Here is a 19,473-nt window from a genome sequence, read left to right as displayed (position 1 = left end):
TAATTATTTTTTATACAATTTTCAGATTTTTAATGACCAAAGTCATCAATTAATTTTTAAGCCACCAAGCTGAAATGCAATACCGAAGTCCGGCCTTCGTCGAAGATTGCTTGGCCAAAATTTCAATCAATTTGATTGAAAAATGAGGGTGTGACAGTGCCGCCTCAACTTTGACAAAAAGCCGGATATGACGTCATTAAAGGTATTTATCGAAAAAAAGAAAAAAGTCCGGGGATATCATTCCCAGGAACTCTCATGTCAAATTTCATAAAGATCGGTCCAGTAGTTTGGTCTGAATCGCTCTACACACACACACGCACAGACAGACAGACAGACACACACACACACACACACACACACACACACACACACACACACACACACACACACACACACACACACACACACACACACACACATACACCACGACCCTCGTCTCGATTCCCCCTCTACGTTAAAACATTTAGTCAAAACTTGACTAAATGTAAAAAGAGACTGACTGCCGCTTTTACGAAATTGGACAAATTTTAGAAGCCTTTACGCATTTTCGGCAAAACGCTGCCGATTTCGCGTAATGGGCAGCGTTTTGCCGAGTACACGAAATGGGCACAAATGTTGGCGATTCCGCGAATTCGGCAATTCCGTGAATTCGGCACGACATATTATGTAGTTACAAGATCAGTTGGTAACTTTAAAAGGTATGTGACTTTCAATTATCTTATGTTGTTCTCAATCTTGGATACCCTAAATAAATACACATTCCAAACATGTCTTATTGTTTCTTAGCTTGTGAGTGTAGAATAGTATGTAAGAGAGAGAGAGAGAGAGAGAGAAAGAGACAGAGAGAGAGAGACAGAGAGAGAGACAGAGAGCCGCTGTCACAAACTGAAAACTCTGCCTGAACAATCTTTCTCATTGCGGTCAATGCGCATGCGCTAACATGGGGAGATTAACTCATTCAAGGCGCGTCTAAATTTCCCCTGTGTTCCCTGCCAGCGCGCGATTTAGATCCATTTTGAAAAAAATATTACAAATCAACAACACAAGATAACCTTACATTACCCGCTATTACGAGCTAGTCGTGTGACAGAGAGTTTTCTTGCACACGAGACTGTAGATGTTTCACGACGGCTTTAGCCGGAGTGAAACAGCAGCAGTCGAGTGTGCAAGAACACTATCTGTCACACGACTAGCTCGTAATGGCGATTATGTCTCACAGCTTCAACAGAGGAGAGAACAAACACGTTTTGCGTACTCACGCTTGATAAACCTAAACACAGGAGCAGCCATTGTGGAGAGATCTACTTTTTGACGAAAGTGAACGAACAACTATGAATGACGTCTCGGTATATGTGAATGACGTCACAGTCATCGTCACAGTCTGTATCTTTTGAAGCATTCCATTCTTCATGACGTCTTTCTGTGTCTGCATCCGCGAAATGTTTGTTCTTTCCGGGGTCTTTGTCATCTATGTTCAGAACTCTGTCCTTCTAGTTTCAGACTAACAGGCCTCCTGAGCGAGCCACTTTCCAAGGGAAGCTAAACTCGCGTATGGAAACAGTACTGTAGTCTGGGATGCCGTTTTCAGTATTCTCAGCGTTGAAGAATTTGTAAAGAGAAGACACGACAACAGCAGGAGAAATAAAAGTCGTGTGTGCATTTTGGGGCTTTTGGAGGGACGATTTCGAGTTTGAATCCGTTCTTGCACATGCTCCAAAGCGTGTAACATACAATCTTGCACACGTTTGCTTTAGTAGTGGCAAAGAAGGAAAGCGTGTGACATACCTTTATGTTTTTGCACAGTTTGGAACTTACTCTTTTAGAAAATATATGAAACATTTGAAAGTACATACCTTTTGTTGTCTTCATATCCAGGCAAAATATCCAATTTGAAGCAAAAAAACAAACACTTTTTTTTTCTTGAATGAAACACCAGTAACTCACTGTTGCAGTACTTTTTCTCACAAAATGAAGCTGATATGCACTGTTTCAAATGTCAAGAGTGTTGCTGGTGAATCAGAGTGTTGCTGGTGAATCAGAAACAAAAATTACTGTTAAATAGACTTGAACTGGTGAGAGTCAAGCATAATCGAGGCGCGTTTAAATTGTTAAATTTCCCTGTGTTCCCTCAAATCGCACGATTTTGACCCATTTTTAAAAAAATAATAAAAATCAACAACACAAATTAACCTTACCTACCTTACATTTTTGCAAAGTTTGAAACTTGCTCTTTTACAAAATATATGAAACATTTGAAAGAACATACCTTGTGTTGTCTTCACATCCAGTCAAACTACCTCTTTGAAGCAAAAGACAAACAACTTTCTACGTCATGGGTTCATCATACACAATGTCATGATCGACACTTTCATTGCCCGAATCATCACCCAAATGATCGTCCATTGGCACAAACTCGTCACCAGAATCTAAAATATCATCTCCACTATCATCATCACTAAGGTCAAAATCAGAACCGTACTGAATAACAAGTTCTAGCACTCTTTTCAAGTTACTACGTCTTGTCAGCAGAACGATCCGCCATCTTGGAAAAGTCAAAACACGTGGGTCGCACACCGTCAACAAAATTAAATTAATCCCAACAATTGAAGGGAAGGAAATGTTTACAGTGAATGGTTCCACTGTAGACAGATAGAAGTTCATTGCATGGGGTTGTTTCCCTTGGTCAGCAGGACCGTTTACACCGTTAAAAAATCGTGATATCCGTCGGAACTCAAGTACCGGCACGCTGTCAACTCTAAACACAAGTGTCGTGAACAACCTGACCCTAATCCTAACCCTATCCCATGGTTCGTTCGGTCAAAGGGTCGCAAGTCCAAGATTGGCGCATGCGCATTGACCACAATGAGAAGGATTGTTCAGCAGAGGTTTCAGTTCGTGACACCGGCCGTCCATACGGACAGACACGGATGAGTCAAAAAGCACCTGTTTGCTTTTGCCAGGTCGATAACGAATTTGGCTTGTCTTGTCTCTCTGTTTGCAACATACCACAGTTTATTTCGTCACTTCCATCGTCGCATGTAAACGCTCCATCACAGACATCGGGCCTCCAGATACACTTGCTGTTTGCGCACTTCCACCAAGTCGGTGAACACGTCCAATTCGCTAGAAATGATTAAGACCGTACACATAAATTAAGGGAGGAAAAACAGAACTATCCATGAAACAAATTAAAATATGATAAAAATCGGTTGTACCGTATACATGTCTCTCTCTCTCTCTCTCTCTCTCTCTCTCTCTCTCTCTCTCTCTCTCTCTCTCTCTCTCTCTCTCTCTCTCTCTCTCTCTCTCTCTCTCTCACACACACACACACACACACACACACACACACACACACACACGCATGCGCACACGGTGCACCCAACCCCGCTTAACCCAATGCCGTGACACCAGCACCATAAACCCAGTACGTGTATACATACCACAGTTTTGTTCATCACTGCCATCACAGTGAACCTCTCCATCACAGCGCCAGTCTCTCCAGATACAATCACCATTGCTACATTCCCACGTATTGGTACCTGGGCACACGGGTTGTGATTCTGTAAGATGCATTTAGCTAGGTTTGAAACACGAAGAAAAAGAAAGAACAGCAGCCAAACACAATCACGGTGTGGGAGACGTTCCATGCGTCAACAGCTCAAAGGCGGTAGTGTTCCAGCTCTGAGGCGCCACCTATTCACAGTCGGTTAAGATCGCGTGCAACTGTAGACAGGGTGGATACAGTACGTTACGACCTTATACGTTCCCAGAAAGTTGTTATGCCTGCTTGTGTACCCAGAAGGCAAAAGCGGTGTGTAGGTACGCTGGCTAAAACTTTATTACAGAAAAGAATCAGAAGCATACTTTAACAGATAATTTCAGGTATGGTTGTGAATGTGTTCTGCCTAAATTTGTTGGGTTTTTTGTTAGAAATATAGGCCTGTTGTTTTAGCATAATAAAGCAAGAAAACTTGATTAAAGCGAAAATGTGACTTTACGGTTGACGGACGATGAATTTATGAACAACACCAGTTTTTGTTTGCCATGGCCGCTTCAATTATCTCTACCGTAAACATTCATGGTTTACGAAACAGAACAAAACGAAAAGTTGTGTTTTTTTTTTTTAATAATTCAAGGTAAGCAAAATTTCGTGCAAAATGGTTTATTTTTTTGCGTGGTTGCGCTACACACTTGAATACAAACCGATTTGCACTGAACTTACTCGGTACATAATATCAGACTTTTAGAACCTAAGGTTGTGACGCCGACGTTTATGGTCGGAGTAGCGTTACACACATGTGATCAAAACTATTAATCCGATGGTCACCAAATTTGTCTGGAGTGTCCAAAAATGGTTCTTCTGCATTCAATTCCTCCAGCTTTCCGACAAATGCACAGAGCGGTTGTTTTTGACCCGCTCAAACAGGTATCAAATAGAATAACCGTAACAAAAATGACAGCGTTCTTCGCATTTCTTATTCCGAGAAACTCATTGTAAAACAGAACATGAAAAAAACATAGTGCCAAATGTTATGACAATCGCATGAATTGTTTTGAAAATATCCATGGAACCGCAAAGTATGCTACGAAAAAGTTATGCGTGGTGTATTTTCAGTTGACGTGTCTCAGATCCTTTAATTCCTTATCACCTGTCTTGAGCTCATTGGCTTCTTGGGATTTGTCTAGCTTTTCGTATTGGGACGTGCGGCGTGTCTTCCGAGAGCAAACACATACTCAATCATGGCAACCAGTAAACTTGCATGACGTCGCCACACTATTTAGAAGTAATTGAACAAAGTCTGATTCTCTTAGGCATCGACAACAAAATGCTATTCGATGCTTCAATGCTTCATTTACATGAGACAAACGAGTAGTATATATATATATATCTATATATATATATATATATATATATATATATATATATTGTAACGGGATGGGCGCGCGAGCTGTTGTTGGCTCTGGTTGTTGATTGTTGTGTGTGTGAATGTTAATGAAGAATAAAGCAAACACAAATTGTTCCAGGTTTCAATGTTCAGATTTATTCATCTGAACAAATTCGTATCGAACTTCAATATATCAGTGCATCATTCATTCACATATAAAAATAGGCATGACATATGATGACCTTGTTCTGGACTATCTTCTTTACTGTAGACTGCGATCTCTTTATGTAGCTTAGAACCTAATATTCTCAACTCAATATTATATCCTTCCTAGTCCAGTCTCGAAGAAGCTGCCCCGATTTCTCCTGTCGGATAGCCCCACTTTCTTCTTGTAGACTGCTATCCCTTCCTAGTCCAGTCTCGAAGAAGCTGCCCCGATTTCTCCTGTCAGATAGCCCCACTTTCTTCTTGTAGACTGCTATCCCTTCCTAGTCCAGTCTTGAAGAAGCCGCCCCGATTTCTTCTGTCGGATAGCCCCACTTTCTTCTTGTAGACTGCTATCCCTTCCTAGTCCAGTCTTGAAGAAGCCGCCCCGATTTCTCCTTTCCCTTCTCTATTTATCTCCTTCCTTGTTTGTTTACCTGTTACCTCTAGCTACCGCTAACGTTTCGATCGTCTATAACGATCTCCCTTGACTGTCTACGTTACCCCAATACATGTCCTAACAACATAAACAACATACCTTGTCTCTCCTTCCTTTCTTCTTGTTTCGTACCTTTAGCAACGAACCGACACTCTCGATCGTCTTAGAGTCAAGGCGATCGAGGATGTTTGTTTACGTTTCTCTAGGTAATTTCTAACAATGCTCAAACAACCTATCCTACCGAACTAAATCTCCATTTTACTTTCACTCAATCATTATCCTATCAATAATGAATCAATTCTAAAATGCATAACCATATTTACATGCACATTTCATTACATAATATTCTCTCATCGATGAGATCTCGTATAACACCTTCTCAAGTCAAAGCGACCAAAAAGTGTTTGTTTACGTTTCTCTGGGTAACCTCTAACAACATACAAACAATTTATCTAACTAAACCAAATCTCTGTTTCCTTTCACTCAATCATTATCTTATCAATAATGAATTAATTCTAAAATGCATGCAGTAATATTCACATGCACATTTCATAACATAACATTCTCTCATCGTTCTTCTTCGATGAGATCTCGAACAACACGTCATCTAAAATGGCGTCATCGAAGAGAAGACTATGTTCCATTGTGTTCGTTTCTTAAGAATGCGATCGATACGCACACGATTCCGAATAAAAACTACATAAACTAGTCAGCGAAAGTTTCCTGCTACGAACTGTGCAGTGGTTTTCTGGTGAGTACATCTTAACACAGTTAATATCATAACATTTGTCCACAAGTCTCCCAGTCTTTCACTTGTGTCAATGAAGAACACTTTTAGATCTGTATCACATGTTTCTCAGTGCAAAGGTTAGATCCACTAATGTTCAGGTTAAAGTTTCTGGATAATACTAATAGGGCCATCCATTACATGCACCCCCGCTTTCTAACATTATGCTCCGCATAATCTATATATTTTAAAACATATTCTTCTGTAACTTTAACTACCAGTACCAGAACTAGAACATAGAAATTGAAATTTGAAATTAAAACTTGAGTGAATCACTTCTGTCCTATTTGATCTTTTTGTAGTTTAGTTTGATGGTGGTTCTTCCATCCTTCCGTTTGATCACAGAAGATGCAAAAGTGTTTGTCACTTGCACCTGTGCAATCGCCATAGCTTCATCGTAGGGCAGATACACTGTGACTGGGTATAGTTTTGCTGCAGAAGGCAAGTCTGTTTTCTCTTTCTCCTTCCCCTGACCCCCCTCGTTGATTGAAACATCACTTATGGTTTCATATACCGGTACTGGTTCCATCTGTAACACATTAATATCGTATTGCGCTAATTAAGTTATTCATAGTCCATGTTTTCATATTTGTCAACCGTCCATACTACAATACATCTTGTATTACCCACTTATCTTCTAAAACTAACCGAGACCGAGTAACATTGTTAGGATTGAAAAAGCGTGCTACAGTACCTTCGTGCTTTACCAATTTCACATCGCCTAACAATAACTCGACTCCTTGAGAACTCTACCTGTCCAGTTTGAATAATTATCTTGGCCTAGTGCCTCACATTATTGTCACACAGGGATATATATGTCTCGAAACCAGCCTCAATTTACCTTGAGTTACGCTCCATCATACTAACTAACACAATCCCTACGAAAGACATATATGAAAATACTGTTTATGAATGACTATCTTTTGCACAATGTCATCGTTATGTTCCAGAAAAACAAGGCGAAGTTACGAACAGTTCAATCTCCACTTCTTCATCCACGTCGGCACATTCTTTCCTTTATAAGGTAACAGTCTGTCAATGTGATACGCCTTTGAATCTTTCTTGGGTCTAGTTTTAATAAGGTATGTCAAATCATCAATCTTGTTGGTGATGATATACGGTCCTTTCCATTTTGACGTCATTTTAGTACACACACCTATTTTCCTGACAGGGTTGAACAACCAGACTAATTGTCCTACACTCAGTTCACGTTTTCTGGTTTTCATGTTGTAGTATCTCTCTTGATGCACTGCACTTTTCTTTAAATGTTTCCGTGCATGTTCATATACTTTTTGAAATGTCTGTTCCAGGTTTGCAGTGTAGACATCTGGGGAAACATCTTCTTCTTCAGCTCCGGGTCGTCCAAACACCAGTGACATCGGTAGTCTCGCCTCACGTCCCAGCATCATTCGATTTGGAGTTATACCTGTACTGCAGTGAACCGACGATCTGTATGCTGAGGCCAGCAGAGGTAAGTAGATATCCCAGCTTTTCTGGTTGTTTTCGCAGTACGCTGTTAACATAGCAGCCAGTGTTCTGTTGAATCGTTCTACAATTCCATTTGCTTGAGGCCGCATGCTTGTAGATCTGGTCTTGTTTATCCCCACTAGATTACACATTTCCTTGAATAACACTGATTCAAAGTTTGTGCCCTGATCAGTGTATAGTGTTAGTGGATACCCAAATCTGCTTGCGAAATGAGTAATGAAGGCTTGTGCTATCGTCTTTGCTTCTTGATTTGGAATTGGTATTGCTTCTGTCCATCGTGTGAATTGATCTGTGATGACCAAAATATGTGTGTTTCCCATCACTGTTTTGGGAAAGGGTCCACATATGTCTAGATTCACTCGTTCCAGAGGTTCACCAACTCCACAATGTCCAAGTGGAACACGTTTTTGATGAGATTTTCTAACAGCACACTTATCACATTGGACACAGTAGCGTTTGATACAATCATCCATGGCTGGCCAATAATATGACTGTTTTATTCTCTCTCCTGTCTTTTCAGATCCAAGATGACCAGCGGTGGGAACGTCGTGATGATTCTTCATAACATCTTCTTGCTTTGACTCAGGTACGATCATTTGTAGTCCTGCATCTTTATCATTCTCAAGACGCTTTCTGTAGAGAATATCATCTACTATACATAGTCTGTCCCACTGAGCCCAAAGTGTTTTTGCCTGAGAACGTTTTGTAGAGAGATCTGCCCATTTTGGTCGCTCCTTTGATTTCATCTTCGCAGATAGAAGTGGTTCAATATCTTGATCTTCAAGTTGAGCTTGGCTAAGTTCTTCTGCATTCCATCCGTCCAAAGATAATGGATGGAATCTGACTTCAAAATCAGGTTTTTCTGTACTTGATGATGAGTCTAGAGTTTTACTACATGACGGTTTCTGTTCATCCTCCACAATCATAGCTATGTTGTGATTTTCTTGCTTGACTTGCTTGCTTGCAGAACTGAGGATATCAGAGAAAGAGAATTGAACTGCTGTTGGTCTTAGTTCATCATTCTTGGTTCTCCGTTGTGTCAAAGTACATGCAACAAAGTTTTCTTCTTTCATTGTTTCTTGATCTCTTTGTTGTTGTCTCAGGCATGATGTACAGGGTTTTCTGCTCAAAGCATCTGCATTGGAATGTTTCAACCCAGCACGATGAACAACATTCAGATCATATGTTCCCAGTTCCTGTAACCATCTTGCTGTTTGACCGCTAGGATTCTTCAGATTTTTCATCCAACTCACTGCAGCGTTATCAGTTCGTATGGTCACCTTCTGTCCATACAGGTAGTGATGAAATTTCTTCAGTGCTTCCACTACTGCTAGTAATTCTTTTCTGGTCACACAATAGTTTTGTTCAGCTTTCCCATGAGCTTTACTCATGTAGGCAATGACTTTTTCTTGGCCTTCTTGTATTTGAGAAAGTACTGCTCCCACAGCTGTGTCACTAGCATCAGTGTCCAAAATGAAATCTGAGTCAGGTAGTGGATATGCCAAAATCGGTGCTGTAGTAAGTTTTTCTTTCAGTGTTTTGAAAGAATCTTGACAATCTGAAGTCCATTCAAAATGCCGATTTTTCTCGCAGGCTTGATGTAATGGTTTTGCAATTTTGGCAAAATCTCGAACGTATCGACGATAATAGCCACAGAGACCAATGAAACTTCGAACTTCTTTTGTCGATTTTGGTGTAGGCCATTCATCCACTGCTTTGATCTTCTCTGGATCAGTTTTCACTCCATTTTCACTGACAACATGTCCAAGGAACTGAATTTCCTTTTGAAACAAGTTACATTTTGACGGCTTGAGTTTCAACTTTGCCTCTTGAAATCTTTGTAGCACGTGTCCCAGTCTTTCAACTCCTTCTTCAAAGGTTTTGCTTGGAACGATAGTGTCATCTACAAACAGCAAACATTCTTCCCATTGTAGGCCTCTGAGTACGTTTTCCATGAGTCTTTCAAATGTAGCTGGCGAGTTTGACAGACCGAAAGGTAAGACATTGAAGTGGAAAAGTCCCATCTTGGTAGCAAATGCAGTTTTCTTTTTAGACTGTTCATCCATAGGAATCTGCCAGAATCCACTTTGTAGATCAACTGTTGAGAACCAATGGTTTCCAGCTAACGCATCAAGACAGGTGTCGATTCTTGGGAGAGGATAGGCATCTGACACCGTTATGTCGTTTAGACGTCTATAGTCCACACAGAATCGTATTGTTCCATCTTTCTTCCTGATGAGAGTAACTGGAGATGACCAACTGCTGTTTGATGGTTCAATGACATTTCTTTTCAGCATCTTCTCTACTTCTTCTTTTTCTGCTTTCGCTAATGCCAAAGGTTGTTGCCGGGGTGGTAGTTTGACTGGCTTTGCTTCTCTTGTATTGATTTCATGAGTAACTTTATCTGTCAAACCCATGTCATCAGAAGATGTGGCGAAAACGTCTTGATATCGTATCAACAGCTGTTTCAAACTCTGTACTTGATGAGGTTCTAAATGTTCTGTACTTCTTTTCAACAGGTCTTGTAGATGTTCAGGAATCTGATCACTTCTGTTATCTTCTTTTGTAATGTTTGTAGATCTCACCTCTTCTGGTTGCTGCTCATACACCGATTCACATCTTCCAAGTTGTTGATTTGGGTACAATATCACATCTTTGTCGGTAGTGTTCACTATTTTTGCAACAAGGTTGACTTTGCTTTGTGTCAATGCTGGTAGTAGAACAATACCTCTGTTGTGTACAATTGTAGAAAGTGGTTCCATGTACAGCAGTTGATTCAAGTGTTCTCTCTCTGGTATTTGCACTGAAATCCATCTCACAGTATGTGCAGGTAGATTTGTTGTAGAAGTTGCTTGAATTTGGCCAATCATTTCATGTCTTCCAATACAACAGGAAAGTGTGTCATTTTGAAGTTGTATTTTCAACTTTTTGAAGTCGATTTGACAGCAATGTTTTAGAAGAAAGTCTTGTCCTAGAATGCCATCAACTGGAATGTCACAGACTATAATCACATGTTCAAATGTGCTTTGTCCCAACGTGATTTTAAACACTGCTGATCCCTGTTGCTTAATTGCTTGACCATTCACAGCAACTAATGGAGTAGACACTTGAAGAGGTGAAATACTGTTTTTGTTAAGTTTATCAAAAACTGACGTAGAAAGAAGAGTTGTAGTGCTTCCACAATCAACTAGAAAGTTGACTCTTTCTTGGTTCTCTACCAATACAGAAGTATACATTCCGTTGTCAGTATCACTAATTTTTGATCCCGATACACCAATTCTTCTTGGTACATCTTCTTGTGTTTTATCTTCTTTCTCTTTGTTTTCCTGTTCCGTAGTTTCTTCTTTCTTCATGTTGCGTTGACTCGGTTGAGTATCCTCCCTGTTTTCCTGTTTCGTAATTTCTTCTTTCTTCACGTAGTGTTGACTCGGTTGAGTATCCTCTCTGTTTTCCTGTTTCGTAATTTCTTCTTTCTTCACGTAGTGTTGACTCGGTTGAGTATCCTCTCTGTTTTCCTGTTTCGTAATTTCTTCTTTCTTCATGTTGGGTCTTCGTCGATTTACCGATTCTCGACCCTTTAAAATCGGCGGTTCTCGTTTCCCTCTCTTCTCTGTTGAGAACGTCCGTTGTGGGTTGGTCGAGTTTCAAATTGTTCCTGTTCTTTGCACTTCCTGTACAAATTACAGTCTTTCAAACTGTGGTCAGAGCGTTTACAACATGTGCAAAACTGTGTTCTCTGTCTGCAGTTTCTGGACAAATGTGTAGTCCCATTACATGTCCAGCACCGTCTGTCTCCCTTTTGTTGTTGACGATTTCGATCAGTTGTCTCCGGTGAAGAATTTATCATCGTTGATTCTTCTCCGTTGACCATGAAGATTTTCTTTTTCTGTGGTACCATGATAGCTTCATACATGTCAGCCACCTCTTCAGCTTCACGAATGGTTTGACAGTTTCTCTCCAAACATCGCCATTTTATGTCTGGACTCATATTTTTATACCATTGCTGTAGTGCAAGTTGATGTTGAGTTGATGACCCAACATTTGGATATGCCCTTTGTGCAAGTAGAAGAAGTTCATCAGAAAAGTCTGCCAATCCTTCATTTGGTAGTCTTTTTCTGTTTTCAAACTGTGTGGTCCAGTACACCCCATGTCTGGATGCTGTGCCGAATCTCTGTCGCAGTTGAAATATAAGACTGGCATATTCTCTTTTCTCATGAGGTGCTAGTCCAGCGTAGAATCTTCTAGCTTGTCCTTTCAAACAGGCTCCAAGAGTGAGTGTTCTTTCTCTCAGTGTCCAACCACCTAAATCAGCAATACATTCAAACTGATCTAAGTATGTCTCAAAGTCATCACTCCCATCGAAAAGTTGTGGTTTCATTTGTAGACCTCTTCTACTTGATCCTTTGTATGTCTTGTCTGTTACTGTTAGTTCTTGAACACCTCCAGTAGAATTATGACTATTTCCTCCCATCGGAAATTCTGCTCCCTCAGTTTCTTCATCACGTAGATACTGTTCATAGAATTGTTCAGGATTCATCATTGTTAATACTTTCTTTTCTTCTTTTGCAGAAATCAATCAAGTCCAATCCAAGCAGAATCTCCGTAAAAAGTCACTTTTGAAGAAAAGTCATTCTTCATCTGGTATAAAAGTCAAAAGACATCTCCTTCTTGTAAAATCCTCTTCTTCCACGATATCCGCTACAGCTCTGTATAAAACATGTATCAAAAGTCAATAAAGTTTATAAAAATCACCTCCAGGCTACTATGCTTCTTCTAGTTTCTTCAGTTCCTCTTCTTTCTCTCTTGTTGCACGTTGTCTAGTTTCTTCGGTTCCTCTTCTTTCTTCTTGTTGTACGTTGTCTAGTTTCTTCAGTTCCTCTTCTTTCTCTCTTGTTGCACGTTGTCACAATCACATGAAGATTTTAATCCATGAATAATCACATGAAGAAAATAATCCGTGAATCAGCACATGAAGATAATAATCCGTGAATCAGCACATGAAGATAATAATCCGTGAATCAGCACATGAAGATAATAATCCGTGAATCAGCAGGGTTATTTCCATTTTTTTTTTTTTTTTTCACACACACACTTTAATCCATGAATCCACTGCAGGGTTATTTCCAAGAAATGTGTCTTTCACAAAAGAATCACAAATCCCACACTTCTGACACCATTGTAACGGGATGGGCGCGCGAGCTGTTGTTGGCTCTGGTTGTTGATTGTTGTGTGTGTGAATGTTAATGAAGAATAAAGCAAACACAAATTGTTCCAGGTTTCAATGTTCAGATTTATTCATCTGAACAAATTCGTATCGAACTTCAATATATCAGTGCATCATTCATTCACATATAAAAATAGGCATGACATATGATGACCTTGTTCTGGACTATCTTCTTTACTGTAGACTGCGATCTCTTTATGTAGCTTAGAACCTAATATTCTCAACTCAATATTATATCCTTCCTAGTCCAGTCTCGAAGAAGCTGCCCCGATTTCTCCTGTCGGATAGCCCCACTTTCTTCTTGTAGACTGCTATCCCTTCCTAGTCCAGTCTCGAAGAAGCTGCCCCGATTTCTCCTGTCAGATAGCCCCACTTTCTTCTTGTAGACTGCTATCCCTTCCTAGTCCAGTCTTGAAGAAGCCGCCCCGATTTCTTCTGTCGGATAGCCCCACTTTCTTCTTGTAGACTGCTATCCCTTCCTAGTCCAGTCTCGAAGAAGCTGCCCCGATTTCTCCTTTCCCTTCTCTATTTATCTCCTTCCTTGTTTGTTTACCTGTTACCTCTAGCTACCGCTAACGTTTCGATCGTCTATAACGATCTCCCTTGACTGTCTACGTTACCCCAATACATGTCCTAACAACATAAACAACATACCTTGTCTCTCCTTCCTTTCTTCTTGTTTCGTACCTTTAGCAACGAACCGACACTCTCGATCGTCTTAGAGTCAAGGCGATCGAGGATGTTTGTTTACGTTTCTCTAGGTAATTTCTAACAATGCTCAAACAACCTATCCTACCGAACTAAATCTCCATTTTACTTTCACTCAATCATTATCCTATCAATAATGAATCAATTCTAAAATGCATAACCATATTTACATGCACATTTCATTACATAATATTCTCTCATCGATGAGATCTCGTATAACACCTTCTCAAGTCAAAGCGACCAAAAAGTGTTTGTTTACGTTTCTCTGGGTAACCTCTAACAACATACAAACAATTTATCTAACTAAACCAAATCTCTGTTTCCTTTCACTCAATCATTATCTTATCAATAATGAATTAATTCTAAAATGCATGCAGTAATATTCACATGCACATTTCATAACATAACATTCTCTCATCGTTCTTCTTCGATGAGATCTCGAACAACACGTCATCTAAAATGGCGTCATCGAAGAGAAGACTATGTTCCATTGTGTTCGTTTCTTAAGAATGCGATCGATACGCACACGATTCCGAATAAAAACTACATAAACTAGTCAGCGAAAGTTTCCTGCTACGAACTGTGCAGTGGTTTTCTGGTGAGTACATCTTAACACAGTTAATATCATAACATTTGTCCACAAGTCTCCCAGTCTTTCACTTGTGTCAATGAAGAACACTTTTAGATCTGTATCACATGTTTCTCAGTGCAAAGGTTAGATCCACTAATGTTCAGGTTAAAGTTTCTGGATAATACTAATAGGGCCATCCATTACAATATATATATATATATATATATATATATATATATATATAGCCAGGAGGCTGTTTACATGATGGGCACAACAGTTTGCTTAAAACATGTCTCAAAAGTTCGATGTCCACCAATCTAGAAACCGACACGGTTGGCCTAGTGGTAAGGCGTCCGCCCCGTGGTCGGGAGGTCGTGGGTTCGAACCCCGGCCGGGTCATACCTAAGACTTTAAAATTGGCAATCCAGTGGCTGCTCCGCCTGGCGTCTGGCATTATGGGGTTAGTGCTAGGACTGGTTGGTCCGGTGTCAGAATAATGTGACTGGGTGAGGCATGAAGCCTGTGCTGCGACTTTTGTCTTGTGTGTGGCGCACGTTATATGTCAAAGCAGCACCGCCCTGATATGGCCCTTCGTGGTCGGCTGGGCGTTAAGCAATCAAACAAATAAACAAACCAATCTAGAATCTGTCAGTTCGTCTTCTTCGGCCTTATTGGAATTCGAGCTCCCGTGCGATGTGACTCACTAACAATCAACGGCCTGTTTGTTTTGTGCACAAAGTTGGGCTTTTTGCTGAAGTATTTCTGCAGGTTGACAAAGGCTGTAACTAATTCAGCAACAAGGCAAGGCAAAATGTATTTTCCCACCACTCATCTTTGTAAAAGGTAGGAATCGGAAACAAATTATCTGCTGCTCTAAACTCCATAGACATGGGGAGGGGGGGGGGGGGGGGGATAACAATTCCTCGTTTTTGACCGAAACTCGACCCAGCTGTTTTACATGATCATAGATACAATGTAGATGATCAGGATCAACCTGACAAGAGTCATATCCAGATATATAGGTTCTTATGTTTCCAAAACGTGCAAGCCTGAGAAGTTTCAAGAAACAAATAGAAAAGTAAAGGTATGCAAATAAAACCACACAGAATTAGAGAGAAGGAGAGAGAGAGAGAGAGAGAGAGAGAGAGAAAGGAAGATATATATATATAGAGAGAGAGAGAGAGAGAAAGAGAGAGAGAGAGAAAGAGAGATAGAGAGAGAGAGAGAGAGACTTAGACTTAGACTTAGACTTAGAACATTTTATTGACATAAACATTTTAAGCCAAGGGCCTAATCTTACAACGTGCCCTTTACATTCACACTAACACATCCGCACGCATATAAACAACATAATATAATGAATGCATATAGGCATAACATGTAAATGTACAGTAAATAAGCATAAGCACCACGGCCACACGAAACACAAAATCTAATATACGAAGTAAAACAATATGAATACTATATGCTATGAATATGTAATATGACGTGAATATAATCATATAGTAATATTAATACAGTATACATTAGACAGAACTGTAAGATTCACATGATTATGTCACCGCAGGTGTGTACTTACAGAGAACAGTTTAGATGTTTTTTTTCAAAGAGGATTTAAAAATATTTACAGATTTGCTAGTTTTAACATTCGAAGGAAGAGAGTTCCATCTTGACGGCCCAGCAAAGGCAAAACTAGTTTTATATAGATCTACACGGGTCCTTGGTACTAGATATTTATCTGATCCGTATCTCTCAGGAGCCTCGGTTATGAATGCATTCAAGTATGGTGGTGCTAGCCCATGGAGTGCCTTGTACATTAACACTGCAATGTTATAGTCAAACTGCTCCTGCAGTGAAAGTAAACTAGCAGCTTAAAGCTTTTCTGACGTTGACAGATACGGGTTAGTAACAATTAGCTTTGCCCCTCTTCTGTGCAGGGAATTTAATTTTTTAAGCAGATTTTCGCTCGCACCGCACCATACAGTAGAAGCATAATTGATAAAAGATTGGCAGTGTGCCACAAAAAAAAACATTTTTAGACCTTCCGCTTCTACAAAGGCTTTTAATCTGGACAATAGATACAGATTTTTGGAGAGCTTTTTGCAAATATTATTGATATGTACATTTCACCGAAGCTCCTGGTCAACTACGATTCCTAATACCTTGTGTGATTTAACCTGCTCTATGGGATAAGTGTTCAGCTTAAGGTTAAGAATAAGGGGTGCTCTCTGGTGTTTCTGTCTGGATGTCATGACCATACTATTTGATTTCTTCGGGTGTAATGTCATTTTATTTTGAACGCACCATTTAAAAACATCATTTATTCCCTGTTGAAGATCGTATTGCACCTGATTTAACGTTTTTGAGGACGAGTGAAGGGAACTGTCATCGGCAAAGAGCTCACAAGACACATTGTTATTTTTTATATGCAAGGGCAGGTCTTTGATAAAAATGCAAAATACAAAGGGCCCCAAAATAGAACCTTGAGGAACTCCGCATTACCATCGCCTGAATATTGACCGTTTACGTAGACGCGCTGGGTTCTGTTTGATAAAAAAAAAAATGATGTAAGAAGCAGGTTTACCGTGTGACTGCTGTGCATTCAAGCTTGCGAATGAGAAGAGTATGGTCTACTGTTTCAAAGGCTTTCCTCGGATCGAGGAAAACGGAACCGACGATTTTAGAATCGTTTATAGCTGAGAGCCAGGTATCACACAGACGGACAAGGGCCGTGGAACAAGAATGAAATTTACGGAAGCCAGATTGAAACTGGTAGAAAAGGTTGTAACATTCCATATGATGGGCCACGTGCTTATGAATATGCCTCTCAAGAGGCTTTGAAAGTACTGAGAGGATGGATATGGGACGGAAGTTATTAATGTCAGTAGAGTCCGATGTCTTTGGAATAGGAATAACTTTGGCGCACTTCCAGCCCTCAGGGAATACACAAGTTTTAATACATAGATTATACAAAAACGTTAAGGGTTCAACAACATACGGAAGAGAAAGTTTTAAGATATAAGTACTGATAGTGTCCACGCCCACAGATTTTTTATTTTTCAATTCAGAAATATATTTACCTACTTCGTGTATTGCTAGCTCGGGGATACAACTCTGGTCACTAGACCGTAGCCTCTCGTTACAAAATTCTGAAAGAGGGGAGTTTGAGAATTCATCGCTATGTGGGGTCGGGGGACCATTAGACTGGTGAAGGAGGGACGCCGTGGACAGGAAATGATCATTGAGCGTGTCTGGCGATGCCACGATCGAGGGCGATAAGAACGGCTTACGTTTCTTATGCGTTATCTCGCTCAAGGCACGCCAGAGATGCGCCGTATCACAGTTATTAGAGATCATCTGTTCAAAGTATCTGCGCTTCGAGTTTTTAACCAAAACACTTATTTTGTTTCTGTGGATTTTGTACTCGTAAATGTTTTCATCTTTCTTTAATTTATCCCTAATTTTCATGGCCTCCATAATGTCGGCTGTAATCCAACCGGGTTGCGTCTTCTGTTTAACTCTCCTCCTTCGAATGGGGGCATGTTTTTTTCCACAATAGGCATAAATAAACCTTGCCAAACAGTTAAAGCAGTATCGGGATTATCGTAGCTATATACACTGGAAAAGTTGACTCTACTTAAGTCGAACAAAAAGGAAGTTTGGTCAAAGTGCTTAGTTGAGCGATATTCAATGGTTGTATGCTAGCATGCTCGGCCTTGGTACGCTTCGGTGGTCTCCATGACAACCTGCACATGATTGGACTGTGGTCACTGAGACTGACATCCGAAATTCGTACGTTAGAAACTTTGCGTACATTATTAGTATAGATATATGATCTAATAGGGTGGAGGAAGTGGGAGTAACTCTTGTAGGCTGTTGAACCAGTTGTTGCAGCCCGAATAAATTGGAGGTTGACTCCCATGACGTGTGTGTTTTTTAAAGAGAGAGAGAGAGAGAGAGAGAGAGAGAGAGAGAGAGAGAGAGAGAGAGAGAGAGAGAGAGAGAGAGAGAGAGAGAGAGAGAGAGAATGTACTCTTGATATCCTATAGCGCAGCCGGGTTACAGAAACAGATTGATGTGTTAAAACAGTTTACGGATAAGTTTTCCATGACGGTCAACCTGGATAAGACAAAGGTAATCGTTTTTAGAAAAGGAGGATTTTTGGCAGCAAATGAAGCCTGGAAGTACGGAAACGAGGACATAGAGGTGGTGAACAGTTACAAGTACTTGGCGCTAAATTTCACCACAAAATTGTCATTGACGCTAATGGTCAGCGATCTGGCCTCAAAGGCAAAGATAAGGACTGGCCAAATCCTAAGATGTTTGTGGAGGCTAGGCAACATACCTAGAAGCGTATTTTTTTAAATATATGACGCACAGGTCCTCCCGATCTTAATGTATGGATCTGAGCTGTGGGGATTCCAAAGGTTTGAAGCTCTTGAGAAAGCCCATTTGTTTGCATGCAAGAAGTTTGTGTGTGTGGGACGACAAACACCAAACAAGATGGTATATGGTGACTTAGGCCGCTATCCACTTTATGTCACTTCGTCGGTTCGCTGTATTAAGTATTGGCTGAGAGTGTTACATTTGCCAAGCGAAAGACTCCCAAGGAAAGCATATGACATGATGAAACATTTACAGGGTTATGGCAAGAAAACATGGTCTCATTATTTGAAAGAAATGTTATGCATGTACGGCTTTGGAGATGTCTGGCTGCAACAAGGTGTAGGCGATCTGAATCGATTTATAGCAGTATTCAGACAACGATTGTTTGATTGCTTCCAGCAAGACTGGCACGACAGCATCATGAACTCGGAGCGATTTGAATTTTATTCGCTCTTTAAACAAGAAATTCGCGCTGAAGTGTATATAGACCATATTCAGCTCCGCTGTTTTCGAGATGCATACATACAATTTCGATTTGGTATTTCACCCATAAACACTCACAAATGTCGCTATCGAACTGACGTTGTACCGGGCCTTTTGATTTGCCCTGTATGCAGAGAGGACGTGGAAGACGAGAAACATGTATTGTTTGTATGCAAAGGATATTGTGATTATAGACTTGATGTCAAAATACTAAGAGAAAAAACCCAGAGTGAAGATGCGAACAGTATTAGACGTGTTATGTCTGTAGAGAGAGAGAGAGAGAGAGAAAGAGAGAGA

At 40.3% G+C, this 19,473-nt stretch overlaps 1 long non-coding RNA gene across 2 annotated transcripts; it reads left to right on the top strand.

Annotated features, from left to right (window-relative positions):
• Nucleotides 1-5,474: 5,474 nt before the first annotated feature.
• On the top strand, nucleotides 5,475-12,555 carry LOC138973822 (uncharacterized). Of its 2 annotated transcripts, XR_011458172.1 has the most exons (5): nucleotides 5,475-6,280; nucleotides 7,267-7,340; nucleotides 7,627-7,787; nucleotides 8,325-8,390; nucleotides 12,374-12,555. It is a non-coding gene; the product is annotated as an uncharacterized lncRNA (long non-coding RNA). The 2 variants fall into 2 exon arrangements; XR_011458171.1 differs by lacking the exon at nucleotides 5,475-6,280 and having other exon boundaries at nucleotides 6,661-7,340.
• Nucleotides 12,556-19,473: the final 6,918 nt, after the last annotated feature.

This window comes from Littorina saxatilis, linkage group LG8 (genome assembly GCF_037325665.1).
Source record: "Littorina saxatilis isolate snail1 linkage group LG8, US_GU_Lsax_2.0, whole genome shotgun sequence".
Classification (NCBI taxonomy): Eukaryota; Metazoa; Mollusca; class Gastropoda; order Littorinimorpha; family Littorinidae; genus Littorina; species Littorina saxatilis.
The sequence above is the reverse complement of the archived record's forward strand: the minus strand, read 5'-3'. Positions and strand labels throughout refer to the sequence as shown.